This window comes from Sabethes cyaneus, chromosome 2 (assembly GCF_943734655.1).
Source record: "Sabethes cyaneus chromosome 2, idSabCyanKW18_F2, whole genome shotgun sequence".
NCBI classification, from domain to species: domain Eukaryota; kingdom Metazoa; phylum Arthropoda; class Insecta; order Diptera; family Culicidae; genus Sabethes; species Sabethes cyaneus.
Window position 1 is genome coordinate 68,288,010 of NC_071354.1, and position 19,551 is coordinate 68,307,560.

The 19,551-nt window shown below is 41.3% G+C and overlaps 1 protein-coding gene across 5 annotated transcripts in view; it reads right to left on the bottom strand.

The window, feature by feature from the left end:
- Nucleotides 1-19,551, bottom strand: part of LOC128738839 (SLIT-ROBO Rho GTPase-activating protein 1-like) — a 173,156-nt gene that overhangs the window by 104,777 nt on the left and 48,828 nt on the right. The window contains exon 1 of one of the 5 annotated variants that reach the window (XM_053834260.1): nucleotides 5,286-5,939. The exons of the other annotated variants lie outside the window; for them this stretch is intronic. The gene's annotated coding sequence lies outside the window, so the exon portion shown is untranslated. Of the gene's footprint in view, nucleotides 1-5,285; nucleotides 5,940-19,551 lie in introns of those variants that run through there. 5 annotated transcript variants of the gene reach the window in all.

The window sequence follows — 19,551 nt, forward strand, 5'->3', positions numbered from 1 at the left end:
CCTTTTGTCAACTCACTGTGCTGATTCTTTTATGTCAAAGAACCAGACATTTCAGAGTTATGGCAGAACATGCAAACATACGGTTCACTTTTATATGTATAGATTGTATCGTTAATTTAAAAATAAATATGTGACTAAAAATTAGAAATGATTTTAAATCATATATTTTAGTACGAACTCCTAGCTCTCTTCTAGTTCACCCTTGTCCCCTAGTGGTTTGCACGGCGCATATCTATAAACTCTGTTAGTTGCAAGCTAGGGTCTCAGCTGGTAGGTTTCGCCGGTCGGATCTTTGCGATAGTCCTTAACAACAAGTAGCGAAGTCTGTTATTCTGGGTCGGGAATCAATCATGGTGTAGCAGTGGCGACTCGTCCGCATGTTCAACCTGTTCATATGACAGGCAAGAAAATTCAGCCCGACAAAATTGTTTTCACTTCACTTTGTTCACTCGCCGCCTACTTAGCTTCGAGGTACGATACTGGTCTAACAAGCCAGTCGTCGCATGTTCGAATCTCGGCTAGACGATGCTTGCTTGATAGAGTCAGTAGGATCGTTACACTGGCCCCGTAATTTTCCTGTACTCTAAACAGCCGGCTGCAAAGTCTGTCGATAAAGAAGGGTAATGTCTAATGACGGTTTAAGCCCACGACTTTGCTTTTTGTTCACTCGTTCATGTTGTACCGACGCAATACGAATTTAGTTTAGTTACGAAGCTGATGAGCAAAACGTTCAACACGGCGTTTGAACGTTGCTTTAGAGATTAGCACCAGGAACAATGTGTTGGTACAAAGGAGATTTGGAAACAGAGCGCGGTTGGCATGCATGCATTATTCGCAAAATTTTCTCATTAACTCGTTCATCTTTAGCATTGAACAACTTACGCATATTGCTTGTGGTGTGTATGGTGTGGGTTTGTGCGCGCATTGCAATAAGATGGTTATTCTTGAATTTGATTCAATAGGTAAATTGAACGAAAAGTTTTTGGTTCGTACAGTGTAGGTAGTTGAAATTCAGATACGAGTTTGCTGGTAAAGTAAACCGTCGTATTCCGTTGTTATTTAAATAATAGGGGTATTCACGTAGCACTTGCTATGTTGGGTATAAGAAGTATTGCGTATTTATGCTGCCACTACTCGCATATCAGTTCCATCTCCATATAAACTGAAACTGTAATGCGAATTGCGGCAGTATACACACGAAATACACCGTTTACGCAACATAGCAAGCGCTACGTGAATACTCCTAATGTTTGTTTTATGATTAAAATATAGAAATGCGATAATAAAATTTTTCGCTGGTTGAATAGGTAAGCTAAACCCACACGAGTCGCCACTGGGTGTAGTGATTATCACTGACGCTAATCATACCAAGGATTCGAGTTCAAATCCAAATCTTGTTGTATGAGTATCGAAAAAAAAAATGATTGTGAATTTTAAATGAATGGTTGTAACAGAAAGATTTTGTCGCTACAGTTATATTCGTTGTAACTAATGTAGACTATTTATATATAAAAACTGTGACCTATCTCAATATCAAATGAAACTTAAAGCAGAAATTTTGAATTTTGTGAGTAAAGTTCTTAATGCAGAAAACAAAACTTATGACAAAAATTCATATTAAAACAGTGTAATACGCTAATACCAAGTTTTAAATAAATTCATTACATCTACCGGATATTCTCTAACATCTTTACAAAGATCTTTTCCGAAAGTTTCATATTATGGAACCAGAACCAAATATAAACCATAGATAATATCTCGCACTGTTTGTTGTCTTGCGTTGAGAATTTATTAAGCGCTTCCTGTGCCTCCTCTGATGGCCGTCCGATTGAAAAGGAACACTTCTCTGAATTTCCATTGTTGTATCCATAAAATGAATTAAACTGTACACCTTCATGCACAGTACTTTGTAATGTCAACAGATAGAATTGAAAAATCTCTGGTAGCACTGTCGTGTTACGAGCATAGTCTGGATAAACAGAAAGGTAAATAAAGCCTACTGATCGAACTCAGCAAAGTTAGTTTTATATTACAACTCGAAGTACGAACGCGTGTGGTTATTCGGACCTTTTAGAAGAATCTCCCTAAAGTTTCAACTTTATTATCCATGAATAACTTATATACAGTAATCGGCACGTTGTACTATCCATTAAGCGATACATACCAACCATTTGGCAATTTGTCTTACAAATCTATCGTATCGTCAATTTTATGACCAGAAAATAAAATGGCAGCCAATATCGCTCGAAACATAACAATCAGTTTCACATCTAGACCGCTAATTGTAGCAGATGATTCAGCGTTTTGGAAAAAAACTCCTAGCTGTGTTTCCGTTATTGATATTCTCACGATTATTACCTACGAGGTTTACTAGTGTAGGCGGTCTCAACAATTCCCAGAACTTGAAAAAATCCAGCTTCTTCGCGTTAAAAACTTAACCACGTGTGACCAGATTTCATCCATTTTTAACTCCTAATCTCTTGGAAATGTGAATCAAATATTCAAAGGTTTTTATCCAGCAATTAAGTGAACTGAGAGCATATTGCAAATATGGAAATATTTGGCAAATTACTAAGCGAGACAAGAAACCCAACACATCTATAAGGTTGTGTAGTGAGTCCACCTTGGAACCAGTATTTCTTTGAAGGTGATGAGAAACTATTTCAGCAAAACATTTTTTTTGCGCCAACATTTGTCGAGTAAATTGTTTAATTTGATGTCAAATTAAACGCATTACAGGTTGTGGTCAATGCGATCATTACAATAATAGACTTATTTGATGTCCCGAAAGCAAACCGTGCTGTTTCCCTCCGACCAATCGTTTGTACCGATATGTTTTCGTCATATTACTGTCGTAGGGCTAGTCAAAAAGCATTGCATTGTATGCGTGATATTCGTACCCTTTTCAATGGTAAAACCACAAAGTTATAAGCACTTTTATTTCCAAGGCTTTCAGCATGCGGCTGGTTCACCGCTAGCTACCACTTTTCACGTAATGTTCATTGGTAGCACTTCTAAAGTTCCGTTTTTTTAACTTTTGACAATTTTTCGCATGATTGACATAGGACTATGTATTGCTATGAAATCTTGAAGAAAAACTTTTTCATGATTTTGACGCAAAAAGCGAAATGCAGTCTTCAACTGCAGCATCACCGGCTGATCAAACTGATGTCTGTGCTAGTAAAACACATTGTTTTTAACCCTCTAACGGGCGATCAAGGCTATGACTATTTTATCATGAAAGTATACTCAAAAGAACCTTAGGTTTTGATTTTCATGCAAAATCAATTATCTGGAGCAGCGCCAGGTAAGAAAAAGTCCAATTTCTCTTTTTTGTTTTTCATGTCTATCGCTCTACCCAGGTATTTTTTCAATTCAAATATATTACTAAATTGAAATGAAGCATAAAATTTACTCACAGAAAACATTTCAGGTCAATCATTGTGTTCTAGATGCCCTTTTTCTTCAAAAGTAAAAAAGGGAATATTCGCGCATTATTTTCGGAATTTTTGTTTTTGACAGACGATAACTTTTGAATGCATAATCAGAATGTTGGGTATTCACCCTTATTCTGCGAGGCGAGTGACGTGACTATTTGGAGTCGCCGCGAATCAGGTGACAATTGTCACCTAGGTGACTCGCTTTGTCACCTAGGTGACACGGTTTGTCACTTAGGTGACAGGGGTGACAGGTGACAACCGAGTCACCTAGGTAACTCGACTCGCCGTGGCGAGTCACGACGAGTGACAATTGTCGTATTGAGTCACGTGACTCGCAGAATAAGGGTTATTATCTAAAGGTCAGGAAATCTGTTCTGAACATTTTACATATTCTTAATTCAAAATAAATTGCATATGCGGCTCTGGAGCTCCAAAAGCGATGGCCGTCTACAGACGGTCTTACCGGTTAGAGGGTTAAACAAATGTGCTGAAAATGACAAAAATAAAACATGGTGTATATAATTTTATGTACTTTTCCAATAGCATTGGAGTCTATGTGTAGCAGATTTTCCAACAGATTGATATAACAATATTGAAAACCAATCAGAGAAAAACGCTGAATTATTAGCACTGAAAGCCTAATATTTTTTCGTGATGCTCGTTTTTAGATTTTTTAAAATGACACCCTGCCTCCTTCTCGTATAACGCAGTCCAGCCTAAAAATGTTTGGATTCAGCACTGAATTGGTGTGAAATGCGTCCCACCGGCACTTCTGTAGAACCATTTCATTTTAATTCAGTCAACCAACTAGTAAATAAGGTTTTCACCGAATGAATTAATTATTTGTACAAGCAAATATGTCGCAACAAATGATTATATTGACCGAGTGTTAAAATTCCAGACAAACGACGTGCCGTAACGTCGCCAGAGTTATTCAACTGTGTCAATAATGAACCAATTTATTCCCCTTGACATAGTTAAAATACATCCGTTGTATTTCGATTCGACGCAAAACGTTTGCAAAATTTTTGCATTATATCCATTCTGACCGACACATAGTAATAATATAACTTTAACTATTCATTCGAAACACACATCCAATCGATAGTATTATTCCGTAAAAGGCACTTCGCTAAACTTGCCAATGGTCAATTTTCCCACACCATCTCCGAGTTCAGCATCCAATCACGGCGCAATTTGGTTTGCACCGGAAAAGCAGAGATGGAGAATTAAAGCGTCAAGCATTTCTCCTCGGATTTCGCCTCTTCCTTCTCAACGCTCACCCACCCACCCTACGGACGGGTAAAGGCAATTCTCGTCTTTATCCCTGCCCTGCTGTTCGCCTTCGAAATTCGTGCTAGCGGAGGAAGGTTTTCGTTCACGCTGCCGTTTACTGGAGCGTAGAGCCCCCCCGAACTGTAACAAAGTTGCACATCACGAACTTGCAAAATCCTGGACGGAAGAAAATCAAGCTGCCAAAACAGATTCTGCGGTTTGATCAAGACTCTTGCACTGAAGACTGAAACCATTTTGACGTCAACCGGAATACTTGTGGTAAGGCAAAGACGGGACAAAGATTACGACAAGATAGAAGGATCGAGTTTCATTTTTTTTCGGGAGCCTGCGGTTAAACTTAACTTCGCCAAAAAAACTGACAACGACGACAGCGACGAAAAGGTGTGCACAGGAAAAAGAGACCGTTCTTGTATTCAACCCATCAGTTTCGGATCTTATGGAAACAGGTTTCACAGATTTAAGTTTTTTTTACCGTCTCCGTTTCTATGAGATCCAGAACTTTAAATTCTAATTGGATTTTGTTTCCTTTGAAAGAACTCAATCACTTACTTGTACAATTTAATCCGTCTGCTACCTTTAATACATATTTTTTCAACCTTCAGCACAAAAGTTCTGCGAAAGAAATTCCTCAATAATATCACACTGTTGTACGCTAGCACTTCCTGGATCACTGGAAGAAAATTTTCACTTCCCTATTGTCTGGCAGAGTTTTTCCACAGTCACGCCCGCATTCAGAAGAGTAGCGAGATTTTCTCCGACCAGCAGTGAGAGCACATTCCACGATGTGCAACAGAAAAACGGGATAAATTTTCTCATATAAATCATAGAACAGCAGGAGCGCCAACAACAACAACAGCACTACCGAAGCCACTACAGATTGATCCCGAAGTGGTCCTCCGACCCCTGTTAATTGTGAGCACAAACTTGACTGGAGAATAATAAAGTACGTGCAAAATACTTTCGTGCGTGCAATTTGCCCAAATGATAACACATCAAATATTTTAACCACAAGACCTAAGCTAAGTTACACTCGATTCGTGCAAACTTTAGAATTTTACTGCGACCGCCACGGACTGAACTGCACTCGGTATCGCCATATTTGATTTTGATTTTTGTTTTAAACTGCCGGGCCCACAACACCACGGACCTACTTGCCCTATAACAGACAGCATAACACACTCACACGCGAGCATCGTCGATTGAGTAGCACTCTCTGAACGAACGAACGAACGAACGGCGAATTCGCTTTATGCTCACACAAGAATTGCTACCCAACCACCCTCAAGCGGCCGCTGCTGGCAGGCGGAGGAAAAACAACAAATGCGACGTAGTTTTTCATTCATGAACCAAATTCGCGGCGTGTGTAGTGTGAGAACGGGTAACCTAGAGAGCGAGTGCGTAAAGTTGCGCTCTTGCAAAATTTGAATGGACTCAAAAGAACACACCGCCGCCGCCAGAGCAGGCGAGAGAGCATGGAATATTGAGCAATGCTTGAGCATAATACACATGAAAATATTCTGTGTGCTTCACAGCATCCACATTCTGATTGCAATCCGGATTCACACAACATGGATCTAGTATAGCCTTTTTCAACGAGATCGTTGAAAACAAATTACACACACTGGTTTATTCATTGAAAGTCTCTCGAAACAGACGGGGTGAGCAGCTGTATCTCGCAGACCTTAATGAACTTGTACAGTTTAAAGGAAATTTATTAATTTGATAGTTGAATTGAAAACTTTAAATTTAGAAAGAATTAGAATTAATTAGAATTATATTTGTTATTCTCAATTAGTGACCTAACCAACGAAATGAATTAAAAAATTATTTCATTGGGAACCTACATTAATTAAAGGTGAATGAAAAATACAAAGCATGTAATACTTACAAAGACAGTCAAAGCGCTTTTTATAGCCTGACTGTAAAAAAGCCTTCAAAACCGAACTAAGTTGATTTACCGAAATTAGAGATACATTATCCATAGTTGAAAAAAATTAGTGTACATTTGAAAACGGTCCGTAATCGGCTGTTCAGCGAAGCTTTCGTTTGACGTCGAAACAGGAGCGTTGTACGGCCGTCATGTCAACTTTGCGAATGCATCTCTTGATTCTACCAATCAACTGTTTGCAATTCGTGGCTCTCCAGCTATTTTTGTACACCAAGGAACTCAAAATCCAGAAGAAATCTTCGATTGGGCGCACTGAGACAGATTTTTCGGGTCGTGGTTTTTGGGTAAAAATGGTATCTAATGGGTATTCAGGAACGATTGTGTTTTTGGCGTAATGCGACGATGCTCTATCGGACCAAAACACAAATTGTCCATCTGCATGATGTTTTTTTGAGGAACGGGATCAAAATTTTTTTCAAACATTCGTCTGGTGCATCTTAATTAGCCATACCAGAGGGCTTTTTGCTGGAGAAACGAGAAAGAGTTGTTGGGCATCTTAGAATATCATATGGTAAACAGTCGAAGCCGCAACATAACATACATAATAGTGTGAACATATTTGCTTTTTAAATGTTGACCGTACACTTTTTGCCGAGATTTCTGTTGCAGTTCGTAGAAGTGTACAACGCGCTCCCGAATTGCTTCTTGTTTCGACTCCATTTTTAGCAAAACTGGGCAAGCATAAACAAAACAAAAAATATTAACAAAACGAGGGGAAAGAGAGAGAGAGAGAGAGAGAGAGAGAGAGAGAGAGAGAGAGAGAGAGAGAGAGAGAGAGAGAGAGAGAGAGAGAGCTAACACATACATACTCTCATTTCTCTCTGAGCTCGTTTGTTGTTGAGCATAAGGGCCGCGAAAAAATTCCAAAATTTTAGTTGCCACCCGTTAATAGGACTATTCATCGGTCACTGTCCGAGCAAACATCATCTCAAAACGATTGGTAGGCTGGACAATGATACTTGCTAACTCTGCGAACTCGAAAGCGAAACCGCAGAATAACTCTTCGCAGACTAAGAATCTTAGGTAAAAGAATAATGGAGCCTTTCGAAATTTGGTCTGCGAATTCCAATCAGGTAATAAACTTCATAGGAAGTGCAATGCCGGACTGGGATAAGAGGTATGAATTGACAATGACGAATACTTCCATCAATAGTGTATTGTCGGCTACTAATACCGAAGAAGTACGCCACAATAGCTCAAAATAACGGTCAGCTTTCGGTTCTGTTTCCCTTAAATTAGCACTGGTACAAAAAGTATGGTAGCTAGTTTGACTCTGTTGCTTTGACACTAAATTTTACACTAAAGATTGCCGTTAAACCTCCTACTTCACGAAATTTAGTAAGTTTCCAGAAGCAACATATTTGAAATAAGTGTTTCTGGAGGCGTTTTCATCAAATTTCTCCTAAAAATGCGTAATAAAGTTGATTACTTTTATTTATCAATTTGAAGCTCTTGTACCGTTGTGTTTGTACAATTCGTTCTTTGACTGAAACGCCTCGCTCTTTTATGTTAGCTGCTATTTAGTTTTAAACACAACGTGTTGAGTGTCAAATTAGTATCTGGAAACTGCACTAATTCATACATCACGCATAGCACACTATATCACCCACCGCGTGCGACGACAACGATCTGACGCGTATGGAAAACAACAACGAAACGGACTTCTCGAGTGCAGCAGTCCCTCGGAAAGTACAAAATTGAATTAAAATGCAATGATAAATTGATACTTAATATTTACATATATGTAGATCATTCAAAATATACGTTTGAAAACAATTTTAGCCCGAATTTCGAGACATCAAGTAGAAAACCCCACCACCACCAGAAGAAAACTATGACTCGGCAGGATCTTGCAAGGTTTCAATTATCGTTTGGTTATTTATATGAAATCTACGATATCTTAAACTTACTTACAATTTACTAGATAGATGGTTACCTTAGAGCTTAGAGCATATTTCATTTGAAAACTTACCTGAAAAAAAGAAAGTAAATAGTATTATAAGATATGCATAAAAAGTCAATAAAATACGACTAAAATTTACAATAGTATGCGAACCCTGTAAATTTTGCTCAAACGAAAAAAGAACGATTTACACAACAGATCTAGTCAAAATATTTTTCCACAAATGTGTTTAGTTTATATTTGATTTTGTTTTTTTCTCTCATCGAACTCAAAGGGTAACCTCTCCCAATTCATGCTCACAAATCTAATTGCTTTTTTGTCGTGAATCCGTCGCTGAATGAATTTATACCCATTTTTATACGCTACACTACGATGTATTTTTTTTTCTCCCGAAACTCACGTTATATTTTCTCCGCTCTCCTAGCGGATACAAAATAGTACCAAGGCAACATTTGCCTATAGTGTGAACCACTCACGCATCATTGTAAGGCACAGAGAGCTTCAATGTTACGCTTCACGGCCACATTATTACCACAGTTGACCGTTACAATCCAACACACAGCTCATCGCAAGCTAGCCAATGAACCCTCTTGTTCTCACCCGATGAATAACGAATCTCGCATCGTATATGCCACCCAGCGCCCCGAGAAAAACAATCAATGTAAACAAAAATCATCCGCCGCCGGTCAGAGTGGGAGTGCGGCGATCGGTGGTGCACGGTGGTTACGGAAAATTCAAAACTCAGACGGCTGGATGGCTGGCTGAGGAAGCACCTTTCATGCTAATTTTCCTCCACCTTCTCTTATTACTGACTGGTGTGTTTAGCACCCCTTGCAACACCTTCACTTTACAGTGCTCTACGTTAAGGAGTTATATTTAGAAATTGAAGTTGCTAATTTTAGCCTAACCCAATTTCATCAGAGATGGGCCTAACGAATGTTTAATATATTTGTATTGTTTATCTCCTAAACTATTGACTAAAGTTTCTTTGTTGAGCGTTTTCGTGGAATATAACAATTAAAGCATGGAAAGGCAAGACTTTCCGGTTTAAATTCTAAAACTTTTAAGGAATTTCTAATCCTTAACAACAATGCGGGAACGATATCAAAGTCGGGAATCCACAAAGCAACGAATTCTTATTTGGAGGGATATCTACAGAAGCAGTTAACGGCAATGCAGAAAGGTTTGTTGAAAGTTCCCCGAAATGTCCGTCGGGTTCCGCTGGACAATTGTTGAAAAAAAAAGAAGTGTTAGTGGTGCCAAAATACCATTCGGTAGAAATGGCATAGTCGAAACATTTGCACGAAAACAATTGGTGCGATAAGGTTAGGAGCTGTGAATCAAAAAACCGAAGAAGGCGACAAAGAAGGTTCTATTTTTGAAAGTGCCAGTGACTAAAAACGATAAGAGGAAACAAGTGAAAACCTATGCCTTCCTTGGCGATGATGATTCATACGAGTGTCGTGTCATAATATAGCGGAAACTATTCTGGACCGATGTCAATGCTAGTCTGTAGACGCATCCGCAAATTGCACGAATCCCTGAAAAGTTTTAGCGACGGAAAACTAAAGCTCTTGTGCGTCGGTTCCGTCACTCATCGGCTCACATTTTGGCGGCTGCTGAGAACACCTAGTGCAATCAGTCAAGAAGACCTTCAATGATTTAGTCACCACGCGTTTCCCTTCAGATGACATTTTGCGCTCTATGCTTATGAAGATAAAACAGATACTAAGATCGAGACCGCTCACTGACATATCGTTAGATAACGACATTGAATTCCCTCTAGCACGAAATAGTTAAACGAGTAGGTACCTAGCTACTTTGAGCCGGAGGAAGCGATTTTAACCCGTGAAACCCACCGACAACGGAGATCTCGTACTGATTGTCGACAGGAGTTACTTAACTTACTTACGTATCCTGGTGCGAAGTCTTTTAGGATTTCACCTATATAACAATGTTCCGCCAACAAACTCGGTCTATGGCCGTCCGTCTCCAATTTCTCGAATGTCTCACGCTTTCCACGCTTGCTCCACTTGGTCTAACCATCCATCTACCACGCTGTGCACCTCTGCGTCTGGTACCAACTGGATTCGAAGCGAACACCATTTTTGCGAGGTTGTTTTCCGGCATTCTTACAGCAATTCCCGCCCATTGTACCCTTCCAGCTTTAGCAACTTTCTGGATACTGGGTTCAGCGGAGAGTTGCTTGCAGCTTGTGGTTCATCCGTCTCCTCCATATACCATTCTCGCATACCCCGCCAAAGAGGGTCCTAAGCACACGACGATCAAAAACGGCCAATGCTTTCAAGTCCCCATCAATCATTGTCCACGTTTCGTGCCCGTAGTGGGGTACCGGTCCTATTAAATTTTTGTACAAGATACATTTGGTCAGATCTTAGGGTCTTGTGGAGTCCGTAGTGAGCACAACTTTCAGCAAGAATACGTCTGCGTATTGTCGACAGCAATTTCCCGCAAAACGGCTGGCTATAAGGTAGCGTGCTTGGAGACACCCCAGCTAAAGACCGACAGGTTGGTCTAGTTCCTGTACGGACAGCGAGATGACTTCTGGACAGACCAACAAGCAAGGTTACGGTGTTAGGCGTTTCGAGAGCGAGTGTCCCTACGGGATGCAGTGCATCTTGTATTTGATAAAACTAGATCAACGATGCACGTGTATGAAATTCTCAACCGCTTCTGCTTCTGTGATAGATCGTAAGTTAAAGTGAAAGAGAAAAACAAGTCAGTATGTGCGATTTCAAAAAAATGGCCAGGAACTACTAGCAACGGAGCTTCACTGGATAATTTTAAGGATTTAGAAGGAGGAGAAAATACCAGAGGAGTGGATGGAAGGTGTGGTTTGTCTAATCTACAAATAGGACGATCGGCTAGATTGCTGTAATTAGCGCGGCATTATGTTGGTCAACGTTGCCTACAAGATGTTCTCGCAGATTTTGTTACGTCATCTATCCCCAATACCAAGAGATTTCATAGAGATGTATCAGGCGGGCTACAGCACATGCTACTACGGATCAAATTTTCACTCTCCGACAAATCCTTCAGAAATGTTCGAAGTACAACGTACCCACGCATCATAAGTAAAGCCTCGGTGCTAATCCCGTTATCGAAATTTGACCTTCTTTTTTATGCGACAGACTTCGCAACCAGCTGTCAGAATACAGGACAGTGCGGGGTCAGTGCTACGATCCTACTGACTCTAACAGCCTCTCCCAGCTGAGATCCGAACATACGACGACTGGCTTATTAGACCAGCGTCTTACCTCGAGGCCAACTGGGAGGCCCCACGCATCATGTTTTCATGGATTTCAGGGTAGCATACGATACAGTCGAACGCGAACGGTTATGGCAGATAATGCACGAGAACGGTTTCCCGGACAAACAGACGCGACTTATCAAGGTATCCTGGAGCGTGTGATGAGCTACGTGCAGGTTTCGAGCAGATCCCTGGCACGAACGTCATTCTCATACATTTTTCTTGAAGCCGTTTGAGCCAGGCTTGCTGGCTCGATTTTGACAGCATCTGTAAGAATTACGCAATCATAGGGTTTTATGCTTCAGAAAATATGTTGCATGTAGGATGTAGATAATGAACGATGTTCGGTTTTTTGTGTTATTGGCAACATAAGATAGGAAAAATTCTGACTTTTGATAGTCTTATTTTTTACGATAAACAAAAAAGGGAAACAACACGCTGCTTTCGTCATACTGCGCAGCATTAAATACATGCGTTGTCTCGTTTAAATTTTGTTTCAAAATTTGTTGTCTACCTCTATTACCACCGCTATCGGAGGCGGCTTCAGCTGACAACTGTCGTGACAGGGATCTGGTTTCGAGGGCACTCTCGAGTCGCCTCGAATCGCGCAAAGAGTTGTGAAAGGGGGATGAACTGTCCTGTTTGTTTTTCAACAGCGCTATTGGAGGTGTGATCCGATCCGACCGGGCATCGAAACGACCTTCAGCAAAATTAGCCAACTCCTGGCCTTCGCAGACGACCTCGATATCATTACTAGAAACCTTGGGATAGCGGAGGCAGACTAAAAACGGAAACTACGAGGAATGGGGTGCAAATAAATGTGTCAAACACCAAATATATGGTAGGAAGAGGCTCCAGAGAAAACAACGTTCGCCTCCCAGACAGAAAATGGCTATGCACTGCGGTGAACTAGAAGTGGATGATAAGTTCATATATTTGGAATTCCTATTTACTGGGAGATTCAACAACGCATTCATGCTGAAAGTGGTACCTACTTTTCGCTCCGCAGGACGAAGCATACGGTGTCGCACAAATCTGACAATATACAAAACTAGCTGATTATCCGATCTTACTCGGGATACCTTTGCCTCTCAGTCACTTGTACATCCGTTATTGTAACGAAAATTCTCATAAAGCAAAAAACCAAACCCTTTTTTCATTTTCATGTGTCTACTCTCTTTGTCAGTTTCCCTCATGTTATCCCCAAGCCACTTGTAAATCTGACTTCTTCCCAGTAATCCCTATAAATCGACAAAAAACCGATTTTGAACCTTCTCTTTGTTAATGGCCACCCTATCCCCCGTTTCAAAAATCCCGCAACTTGTATAAGTGCTATGGTTCCAATTGCAAGAGAAACGAACCCCTTTACCCATTTGACCCTTTCTTTCCCCTTGTAAAAGACCATCTTCCTCTTTTATCAACCCCCCTGCGCTGATTCTTTTATGCCAAAATACACGTGTTTGATAAATAACGTTTAATGAAGAACAGTCCAGATGTCCCGGAGCTATGACGAACCATATATTCATACTCACGTTCTTTGCCCCCCCTACTTGTCGATTCTTTCCCTTGTTAGGGACCCTCTTTTGGCAACCTCCCAGTGCTGGTTCCCTTATGTCACGTATGCCAAGTTTTATGAAGAACCAGGCAAGCGTTTCGGAATTAGGGTCCCCACTGTTATGAACCTCCCCCCCACCCCTTTTGTCAATCCCTTCAATTCTGATTCCTTTATGTCAAGGAACATATGTGCCCCCCCTGTTATGAACCCCTGTCCGTGTTGTCAACCACTTCAATTCTGATTCCCTTATGTCAAGGAACATGCGTGCCAAGTTTGGTGAAGAACCGTCCAGACGTTTCGGAGTTAGGGCCTCCCCCTGTTATGAACCTTCCCCCCCGTTTGTCAACCCCTTTAGTACTGATTCCCTTATGTCAAGGAACAAGTATGCCAAGTTTGGTCCAGGCATTTCGGAGTTATGGCCTCCCCCCTGTTACGAACACTCCCCTTCTAATCAACCCCCCAGTGCTGATTCCCTTATATCAAGGACTATGTATGCCAAGTTTGGTGAAGAACCGTCCAAGCATTTCGGAGTTATGGCCTCCCTCTGTTACGAACAACCCCCTCTTATCAACCCCCCAGTGCTGATTCCCTTATATCAAGGAATATGTTTGCCAAGTTTGATGGAGATCGATCAAGGCGTTCTGGAGTTATGGTGGAACTTTTTTTCTTTTCTTTTTTTTGGGTACATTTTCCACTGCGACCAGTTATTTGATCTATTGTGGCAGGCCCCAGTTTATTGTACGCCACATCAGGGTGTCGTATCACTATTAGTATGGGTGATTTCCACTTGCTGATCGACGGCATTGTCCCAATAAGGTATTATACAACGAATAAAGTTTATTGCCTTATTGGGAGAATTCATCCATACATCTGAGGGTTGTATTAAAGTCATGTCAAAGAAAGTTTTTCTTTTATGAAGTAGTGCCACGCAATAGCATAGTAGATGTTCCGCATTTTCACTTTCTAGGTTACAGAAGCGACACGCGTCATCTTCTAATTTTCCCAGTTGTTTTAAGTGATATTTACTTGCGCAGTGGTCTGTAACGAGGCCACAGTAAGTACGTAAGTCCTTTTTAGACAGGCTAAGAAGTTTCTGGGTTATTGTTTTATTAGGAGATATAAATTTCTTTGATTGTCGAGCTGTCAGATTTTTTTTCCAGACATCATCAATCATTGATTTTTCCCAGTTTTTTAATTCCATTCTAATAGTACATTCTGAGACCCCACAGAATGGTTCTGGTCCAATGAAAGATTTAATCGATCCAGCTTTTGCCAACTGATCCGCTTTTTCATTGCCTTCAATTCCGCAGTGCCCAGGGACCCAAAAAAGATTTATTGTGCTTTTTCTAGCCACCTGCTGCAGCAATTGAATGCAAACCAGTTTAGATGAACACGAAACTGACTTCAGTGCTTTTAAAGCAGCCTGGCTGTCAGAAAATATACATGGTGGAACTTACAAACATACAAACTAACTCACGCTCACTTTTATAGATAGATAGATGTTAATCATACCTGTAGTGCGGACTTGAGACTGTAACTTTGCTTACGGAAGACATACGAAGACTTGCCGTATTTGAACGTAAGGTATTGCGAACTATTTTTGGTGGTGTATAAACGGAAAACGGAGAGTGGCGCACTGCACCACGAACTGCAGGGACTACTTGGAGAGATGCCCATCGTACATCGCACACCTGGCGAAAGCTAGAAAACTATGATGCGCCCACCACGTCGCAAGGATGCCGGACGACTACGCAGTGAAATCTGTTCTGTCGAAAAACCTCACTAGCACTAGGAATGGAGGAGCCCAACGTGCTAGATGGCTCGACCAGGTTAAAGCCGACTTACCGAGTGTCGAGACATTCAACGAATTGGCGACGAGTAGCCCAGGACAGGACATAGTACTGCGGAGAGAAATTCTTGATACAGCAAAAGCCACTAGAAGTCGGTAGAATTGCGAAGAAAGTCTACGACGCTTGGTTAAAAAATTATATATTTTAGGAATAGTGATGTTCGAGAAAATTAGAGTTTTATTTTAGGTTTTTTCTTGGAAAAATCCTGGAAAAGACCTTAAACATTTTAAATATAGTTTTCGTTCATAGGATCGTGCATTATAGCGATGCATAAAATTTAATGAAATACTGTGACCCTTCGACCCAAAACCGTGCGATAATTTTAAATAATACGCTGTGTTTTAGCGCTTGTTTATTTATGTTTATGTTTTCCTGTGATAAGCCTCAGCTAATTGGATGCGGTCACGATAGACGTTCAATCACACTGTGAAGGACTGCGGGTATCCAATTTAAATTGAGATGACGTTAGAAATGTAATCATGACAGTAGGTACCGAATTCCCACGGCAATAATCCGCTTAGCACAGACAACGGAAACTGAATAACCACTTTGGGAGAGTGTGCGCACGACCGGTGCTACAGTAATCAAGCCCTACGGAAATATGAAACCAAAACCCCGTAACTAACGATCCAGTGTATCACTATTGAAATACTTGTAAGCCGTCAAAGGGTGCCATCATAAATCAATAGCCTACCGATGAGGGATCCCTTCGAACGGCTCCCCGCAATAGTCAGTGTCTGTCGGTGTAGAGCCTTTCGCCACTACGGTTACACACATAATCCCACTCAGACGGAGGAAATTTGATACTGCCGGTGTGGTGGCGGTTTAACTGCTATCATGTAATAGCTAACGACACACCGTGCATATATCGTTTTGCTATCCATGATGATATGGAATGAGTACGTTTTGCGGTCGTAAAATAATCAATTTGATGCTGCCAAACCGGAATCGCACCAGACAATGATCCACTGACCGGTTAAACATAATGGCATGCGTTAGCTGGTTGTCGTGCACCGAAAAGGGTTGGGTTCGAATTTCAACTAATTAGCGATAATGTTGATTGAGGTCAGTGAGTGAGTCAGAAAATCGCGTACTTTTGGAGCTTGTTATAGTAATTGAACATACTATCAAAAATACTATAAATTTAGTAAGACCTCAACTACCTAAATTTGTTTGTAAGATAGTGACACATTTATTATGGTTTCACAACCTACCGCAAGTTTGTAACGATCTTGATAAAAAGCATTGCAGCCCTGCCGGGCATGCAGCATTTCCGAAGAAATATGACCGGTATTGCTGGAAGCTCCAGTACTCCAATTTCGACCCATTTATTTATTCAACCCACCATGATGTTGTGGACGTTTGCAGTGTCCGAGTGTTACCCAAGTTACTATGAGATGCATTTATCCAATTGAGTCAGTCTCACCCATCATCATCACCAGCAGCAACACCATCATCAACTATTAGAGCAGCGCAGCGCTGTGGGCAGCCAGCCGGGAGCCTGTGGACAGGGCGGTCACCTTTCGGTTTGCCGCAGGCGTTGGGCAGAACTTAATCAAAATAAATTGCATTGTTTCGATCGTGTCCAGACCTTTTCTCTCTGGTCAGGCAGGCGTAGGCAACACCCGGGCCCGTTGCTTTCGTTTCGTTGATTGGAGATATGAGTTGAATGATGATGCGACGTCATTTTCGTTTGAATGAGGTCAACATCTAATAAGTGCTCTTGCTCGAGTGATCTTTGAGGTTTAGCTCGTCGGCTTTTGCGTGAAATTGCCTTGTCTGTGAAAAACTGGATGGGATGAAACCGTATCGTAGACGAAAAAATTCCGTGATTGATGCTGGCTACAAACGCACATTGATAAATTCCAATAGAAACTAAGACCCGGCCCAGCGAACAACATTATCAAACAACAGACTTGCAGCTGTGGAGAAACATGCCATCTTCGTGATAGCTCATGTGGCGCGCGAAACAATAAAACCATTTAACTGCGCGAGAGCGTCTGGTGACCTTTCGCGATGCATGAAGTTGACAGAAAGCGACCGTTTCTTATTGCAATGACATTGAGAGAGGGGCCGGATGATGGTGTATCAAGATCACGTTTCACCAATAAACACCGCAACATAGATAAACAATTCAATCCTAAAAACGATACCGTGTTGAAATTATCGCGTTTTGCACCAAAGGGCAATCTGAACATCCATCGAGGACAAACTTCTTCGGCTCATATGCTCCTCAGCTCAGATGGGGATGTTTACATTTGGTTTCATCCGTATGGTCATACCTTAATGACGTTCGATTGAAACCGTGCCGCCACGCCGCCGCGCGGACGTTTGAAGCTTATTTTATTTAGGATTCTGACTAACGTAACAAACATGTTGATGTTTCGGTTCGCTGAAAACCGCCGTGCCGAGTACTTTGCGCCGGTTCTCCGACTAGTTTCCAATGGGGGAAATCGTACAATAATAAACACTCGCGTTTCCCTGATGGTTCGTGATTTTGTTGTTTTCACGACTGACTGCCGCGAAAGTGTGGTCCCGATTGCCACAAATCAGCTTATGTGTTGTGGGTACTCTTTATCTAGCACGTCCGGTGTGAAATTATAGTGTGGATACGTTGACTCATAGGGAACCGAGTTTCAGGTATGGATTGTGGACTTTAGTTTAATCATGTTTGCATGATTTGAAACGTAACGTTATTCTGAGACAGTCAATTTTCCAATATTGAGTAAAATGTTATAACTTTGTTTTACAATTAATTATTATAAGACCGAATTTTCCCATACATTTTGTATGTGATCCTCTTCCATGGATGACAATAATATACATCTCGTCTTTACTATGAATTCAGTTATTTCTAGTTTTTATTTTTCCGCCAAATATTGATCGCAAAATGTTATGCTTAAAACCCCAGAGGTGTTCGTCGAATATCGTCCTTCAGCGTCTAAGACTCGTGTCGGTAAAGGACCACTGAAAGAATTATTGTTCTGTAGATTGCCAGTTTTTGTGCGAATTCCCAGATAATGTTCAATAACATCCCTTTGCACGAATCGAAGCTTGTTTCATATGACTGAATTATACGCCGCCTTAAAATCTACAAACAGCCTGCAAGTTGCATCCCGGGAACTTGTTTAATAACTAACGTTGAGTAAAAACCTGATCCGTCGTTGAGCAATCTTCACGAAAACCAACTTAGTACTCACTGACGAAGGACTCCATTGTCGGTCTACAGAACAGGATATGAAAGTGCACCTTATAGGCACAATTGGGAAATGTTATGCCTCGGTAGTTTTTACACTCGCGTTGATGTCTGTTTTCAAAAAATAGGGCTAATGAAGCCATCCAAACACTCTGCTCCGACATTTGTTCTTTCACCCAGATCATGACAATGGCTTTTGGAAGTTCAATCGGGAGCCAGTGCAACAGCCTTGCCGTTTTAAGCTCACTAATTAAGTTGCCTTCTTAACCCCCAGGTTAAACCTAAAACAGATGAAGTCGAACAATCGGTAAAAAAGGCAGCTGATTCGGCTCTTGGGATGCAATAGGAATTCAGTCAGGCTGGTAAACAGCCGGATAATGCATGTCATCAGTGCCTCGTGTACCTATAGGCATAAAATAGTCCCCACAGCGGTCCTCAGCCTCTTATCCAGCAACTCTTATGCCTACCTCCTCGTGGTACCAATCGGGATACGAGCAACTTTAGTGGAGATCAGGTAGCCAAAACCGGTGGAAACTAAGGTCGTATGCCGATAGGAAAGGAGCCACTCATGTTTCCGCAGAGTGTAGGCAAAATAAAGCGCCTTGGTAGGGACGGCGTACAACAGCGACTGAATCCGCAACGGGCGGCTGATTTATGAAACGGTGTCTAGCTAGCTATATCCACGACAGCAAACCTGTCGACGAGACTAGGTATTGCAGCCCTAGTAAAAAAAATATACATCGAATAATTTAGGAAGCGAACTCCTATATGAATAATCGATTATTCGGTACTTGGAATGTCAGGGTTGAACCGTCACGCTCTGATATCCTGGCAAGAGCTGCAGAAGATGAAAGACGAAGTTGCAGCCATTCAAGAAGTGCGATATTCGAAGTGGCGGCAATAAAACAGAACATGGCATCGGATTTGTGTTACATGGAAAACAAGATAGATGCCCGTTAATTACCGTCTAGGCCAAATTCTGTAAGTACAACCTGATCAATGTGTACGCACCGGCGAAGAAAGACTCGAATGATGTGGAAGAGGAGTTCTATAAGCTTCTCGTAAAGGCATATGGAGAGTTCCCAGGACATG